The sequence below is a fragment of the Dipodomys merriami genome, unplaced genomic scaffold (genome assembly GCF_024711535.1).
Source record: "Dipodomys merriami isolate MVZ:Mamm:240054 unplaced genomic scaffold, mDipMer1.0.p SCAF_190, whole genome shotgun sequence".
NCBI classification, from domain to species: domain Eukaryota; kingdom Metazoa; phylum Chordata; class Mammalia; order Rodentia; family Heteromyidae; genus Dipodomys; species Dipodomys merriami.
The window spans coordinates 1694921-1701184 of NW_027203271.1; the positions used below are offsets into that span (position 1 = coordinate 1694921).

At 33.4% G+C, this 6264-nt stretch overlaps 1 pseudogene; it reads left to right on the forward strand.

Moving 5' to 3' along the window:
* Window positions 1–5477: 5477 nt before the first annotated feature.
* LOC138831283 (U6 spliceosomal RNA) lies at window positions 5478–5574 on the forward strand (annotated as a pseudogene).
* Window positions 5575–6264: the final 690 nt, after the last annotated feature.

The window sequence follows — 6264 nt, forward strand, 5'->3', positions numbered from 1 at the left end:
AAAATTTGTGAATGTACCTTCAATTACCAAATACTAATTCTCTGAAAAAGATAATTTGAGTCAAAATATTTAGGGAGAAAGTGCCCTCCACAATGAAAGAAGGTGTCACTTTCCACAATGTCTTTGGACGTGAAGCAGTGAAACACAGAAAAAAATTTGATTGGATACTTCAAACCAATGATTTCACATTTCTAAGTGGCTCACAAAAAATAATATTCTTATTAATATGAGGTAGTCTAGACTTCTTTTATTACATATGCCAAAAAGTTCAGAAAAGAATTGAGCAAATGGAAAAATTAATAATAAAATTTTTCTTAGAAGCCTTAGCTAAGCGTATTGACTTCAGCAGTGAAGGGAGGCCAAAACTTTTTGATGTAAATTGTGTTAGTATTTTTACTCCCTAAAGTGATTTTACAGAGCCCATTTGGCTCACTACAATGCAGAACTGATTGAATGAAGACATGAAAATACATTCCACATCCAAATGAGGCAACTTGAAGAGTTTTAAAAGAGAAATAATGAAGATGTAGCAATGGTGGAGCCCGTATGGTCCTTCAGCTTCACTAGACTGGAAGCCAAGAAGCTGTGATTAATTGGAACTCTGGCAAGAGCTAAGAGTAGGACATAGAAGTAGGACATAGAAGCATTTTCCTTTTGTAACAGACACTTTCTTCCAAGGTATGGGTGGTTTAACTCTATTCTCCTCCATACATCTTGGTGAACAAATGCAAGACCAAGAGAAAAATAACCTATTAAAATAATTTTGCATAGAATAACTTCACTGTTCCTGATATGGTATCGAAGGAGAATCTTAAGAGAGAAGATTAAAAAGTGCAGTATTTTTTGGTTTCCTCTAAGCATCTTCTTAGCAAAAATATATCTTTGATGTTAGACAATTCTGATTGAACCAACAAGTGATGGAGTACTTATTTTTGTGGGCACTTTAGACACAAGAAGTCTTTCAAGGTAAAAGAAAAAAAATATAGCCAAATATTTGTGATCACAGCATCTTGGACTGTTTTCTGCAGACAAAGTTTTACATTAGATTTCTCCTTATTAACATAGATGTTGTTTCATGGCAACCAAATACAAGAAGGAAGTTTTATGGACTCGCTTGGCCAATTAAACAGCATGAAAGAAGAAAATGGCAAATAATATTTAATGAAATTACTTTGACCAATCACTTTGCCAGAAGAAAGAAGGAAAAATATAATTCAAAATCAATTGTCTTAAAAGTATGAAGAAAGAGTAGTGAAGAGAGATTAGAGAAAATATAGAGGATCATTTTCTCTCCAGTGGAGTAATGCGTTCTTGATCTTGTTTCTTCCATTCTACCTCACAAGCTACCAAGTGTTTCTCAGGACTGGATTATCCAGTTCAGACAGAAATCTCTTAGAAGTAAGATACTATATGCAGCAGGTGATTTATAACCTTAGACAATCTATTTAATTCTGTTGAAAATTCTCCCCTATCCCAAACTTCCCTCTTTGAACAGCTTTGTTTGCTTTTCCCAAGACTGCCCTTCATTAACTGATTAAAATTTTGAGTGGTCATATTCATACTCTCTAGAGATTGCTGTTTGGTTGTGATTTTTGTGTGTTTTTGTTTCTAGATGTGTTTTTAACTGAATTTTAAAAGTTTGTGCAATTGTGTTACAATTAAATATATCCATCTAATTGTCCAATGCTCCTAGATCAGAGTCACTCCTTCTATCATTCTCAACCAACCCTTTCTCCAAGATTTATTTCCAATTTACCACTTCCTTCATCATATGTGTACATTCAGGATTCTAGCTGTATTTGCTCCTTGTTCATTTTTCATTCATTCTATGTCTTTACTATAATTCCTCTTTGGTTTCAACTTCTGATAGTCATTCTGTTAAACTGTCTATTAATACTTTGAAAGGTTTATATACATTCCATGGAGTTTCAATCCTGCACATTCTTGAAATGATGTCAGATTATATCTCCATAATTCATTCATCTGCAGCAACAATTTGCAAGACTGGAGACGGGAAGCACCTAAACATGATTTTTTCTCAACCGTTTGAAAGATTAATCTTTAGTCAAAAAGAAAGTTAAAAAATGGCTTAGAATGTATTTCTAACTATGCATTTTTATAAATGGCTTTGTAAAATCGTGTGATTCTTTTATTTTACATGGAATAATATTTTCTACTACCTATAAGTTTTGGAAAAAGAAGAACATTATAATTTATTCCTAGATAGGAATATGATAGAAATAGAAGACAGATATTATGTTTGTCATATCTCTGATTAGTACCCATATTCAAGACTTAAAGTCATATTTCTTACTATATTAGACAGAGGGAAAACATAAAATAACATATGATGAGGCAACTATTTGTGATTGTTTAAAATGTACCTTATAAAATGATGAAATTTATTAGCTAAGGTTTGGGTTTGAAATTTAGGAGGCTGACATATTAAACACATTTCTGAAAGGCCCATACTGAAAACCACAAATTGTGGGTGGTACTATTTCTACACTTTATTGAATGGTTGAACATGTTTGGCATTAGTGCTGTGTAAATAATTCAACTCTATTGTAACTTGCTCCCTACACTTGAAAAACTTGTAATGTCACTAAGTATCATTAACTTGTCAAATGTTATTTTGGCGAAAGTGATTTTTTTAAATTTAATTTTATTTTATTTGTGAACATACTGTACAGAGGGGTTACAATTACATGGGCAGGATAATGCGTACATTTCTTACCAAGCATTGCAGCCTCCTCCTTTGGTTTACCCTTCACATCCCTTCCCAGCCTCCCCCCTCCCCCCCAATCCCAATCCTTCTCCTTCCCCCCCCTCACCCCCCCCCGCACGGATTTTTTAAACCTCATTGTGGACATGACAACTTGTACTTCTCATTGTTGCAAGAGGTCCACCTGTATCCTTAAACACTGGTTTTTCCCCATCTCCTCCACAAGTTATACTGACACCAAATATAGTGAAAGCAGGGATTATACTGTGGGGGAGGGACATACAAAGCAACAAAGAGATAATCTTATAAATGCGTTAGAAACACATGCATGAAAGAAAAAAACATTAAAATACATATCTAAGGGTTCATTTTCCTGACCTCACATTATCTGACCTTTTCCGCTTGACTCATACATATACTAGACATTGCAAATAAGGGAAACAATGAGACCTATGTTTATTTGGGCCTGGCTTACTTCACTTAATATATTTTTTCCAAGTTTTTCCATTTCCTAACAAATGGGGCAATGTCATTCTTTCTGATGGAGGCATAGAATTCCATTGTGTATATATACCACATTTTCTTGATCCATTCATCTACTGAGGGACATCTGGGTCGGTTCCATATCTTAGCTATGGAAATAATGCTGCAATCAACATAGTTGTGCTGGTAGCTTTAGTGTGGTCTTGTTTGTAAACATTTGGGTAAATGCCCAAAAGTGGGATTGCTGGGTCATAGGGGAGATCTATGTGAAGTCTTTTGAGGAACCTCCATACTGCTTTCCAAAGTGGTTAAACAAGTTTACATTCCCACGAACAATGAAGTAAGGGCGAAAGTGATTTTTAAAAGTTTATTTAAATGTAGATTATCATTGGTTTGAGAGTGACATTTTTATACCACAGAACCATGTTGTACTGAAGTCCCAGTGTTTTGAAGCACTCCTTAGTGCTTCAAATGTTTTTCTGAATTACATTTGACCTCTAAGTCAAGTTTTCAGGCTTTGGTAGACCAATTATAGATCTATCCTTCTAGGAACTATTTTTTGGCCCACTTATGTTGGAATAAAATCTTTCGTTAATCATAGGTGAGGGGTATTAAAAATAATCTTATGACAATTTGTGAACTTGTTCACTCATATGGGCTGGTCATCTGTAAGTTGAATGTTTGAATTACAGTACTTTCTCTCAAATTTTGTGATCTCATCCTTCATTTTAAGTTGCCTTGCATTTCACAATTGCTTACTGCTAATTCCTGCATCTCAAGGAATTGGGGCCCTGAAATATAGGAAATGCGAAATTGAGATGGGTCTTCAATTACTTTGTGTTGATATATTGCATGGGCCTTGGTGAAAAGTCTTGCCCCTGTTATCTGATGATGCAGGTAAATGGGCCTTGAGATCCTAGGACCCATGGGTACTGCAGAAGAATAATATTTTTTAGACATCTTAGCAAAATTTGGGCATAATCAGTAAGAATGCTTCAGAAATATGGACAAAAGCAGTTTGGGACAAGCAAGTTAAAACAATAAACAGAGCAGCAGAGTAAAATCCATTACAGATTAGAGGAAAACATTGTTTTTTTATCATGTGGATTCAGAAGACCAAGAAGAGTTATAATGTATCACAAGTTTATACTAAAAAGATTGCATTGATACGTTTTCTAGTCTAATACATATTTGAAACCTAAATATTTATATTCCAATTCTGTTTATTGGAGTAAATAAATATCAATTTATTTGTCAAATTATCAACTAATTCTAGTAAGTTTCATTGTGTGAAATATAAAATCAGCACATATAACTATATATAATATGATTAAAAGACACACGTTTTGTATTGTTCTGTTGTAGTTACTGTATCAAAGGCAACTCTGTTTTAAAGTATGATTCCATTATCTCTACTTCAGTGTTTGATAGAGTTAGATCTAAAGCTTTATCATTTGTAGATTTACAGCATGGAGGCAAGAGGAAACACTGTGATTAAAACATTATCAATTTAATGCCTAATAATGAGGAGAAACATATGCACTTCTCCTGCAACTATGAAAATATTTGGTGATAAAAAGGCAGTAGTGTAAGTTCCTGCCAGGAACTTACAGACAGGCCAGGACATTAAGTAATCATGCATACGAACAATTTTTTCACTTCTTGGCTTTAGCTACTTTTAAATGGAAGGTATAATAAACAATTATATTTTGATAAAATACCTTCTCGTCTGAACAGTTCTCTTTGAACTGTTCATCCCTCTATGATCCCTTGTAACCAAGATTAGTTTTGTTCTTGTAAGAAAATCTTTGCTGTCAGGGTAAGGTATTCTGGTTGTTCTGTTCCCACATGGAAGAAGGGTAAAGGCTCAGGTAGACATTTGTTCCAGTAACACCTCATTTGGGAAAATGTCAGCTGAAGAAGTTTAGAAGTAGCTCTTAAGCAACGCTTAGTTTGAATCCATTAGGTCCACAAAGCTGGATAAATAAATACTTGAAAAAGCCATCACCTTTGGACCTAATTATAAGTAATAGAGAGTATGATCAAATTCCAAATAAAAAGACTTAAGATATTCATTGGCAAAAAAAAGTTTGCAAATATGAGCAATCGACTGATCAATATAATTTTTTCCAATATTCACAGAATTTTAGGGAAATAAGATCGATAGCATTGTTAGGAACAATAAGGTTTCCTTGTTACAAGTAGGCACCCATAGATATAAGCCTGTATAAAGATTGCAGCATTAACTATTAAATTTAGAGGATACTACATGCTTCAGCAGCACGTATACTCAAACTACAATACAGAGATTAACATGGCACTTGCACAAGGATAATATGAAAATTTGAGAAGTATTCCATATTTTTCATTCTTCAGATGCAAGAAATGAAAAAAAGTGATTAAAAAGTTGATTACAAAATTACAAGTTTAACAATACACGTAATTCATATAATTAAATTTAGTTTGACATCAGTGTATTAAATCACCTCAGAAAGGCGTTTACATAGCATAAACTTTACAAAACTTTTCAAATTAGACAACATTGTCATTTTATCCCAAAGAAAAATAATATTAAGACCTAGAAAAAAAGGAATCAAACTGTTTCTATATGGAATACAATCGGAAAGGACACATTAATGAACTTATATATTATAAAATAATATAGAATTCAATGTATATCTAGGAGAAAATAAATTATGAACATTATGCAAACATAGAATATAGAATATTTTAAAATATACTTTTTCAGACAAGCACCAGAAATATTTTAGTTTCTGTACTACTCATTTCAACAGGTAAATTAAAATTATTTCTTATTAAAAAATCACAAACTCTGAAGAAATTATTATACATGTTTACAAAATCTATTGAATACATTTTTCCATCCAAGGCAGGCAATTCACTTGGAAGAATTCCGCGGAATCCATGAATTTTTACAGTAAAATATTGGTGCTGCCGGGCACTGGTGGTTCATGCCTATAATCATAGCTAAACAGGAGACTGAGATCTGAGGATCATGGTTCAAAGCCAGCCTGGGAAGGAAAGTCTGTGGTACT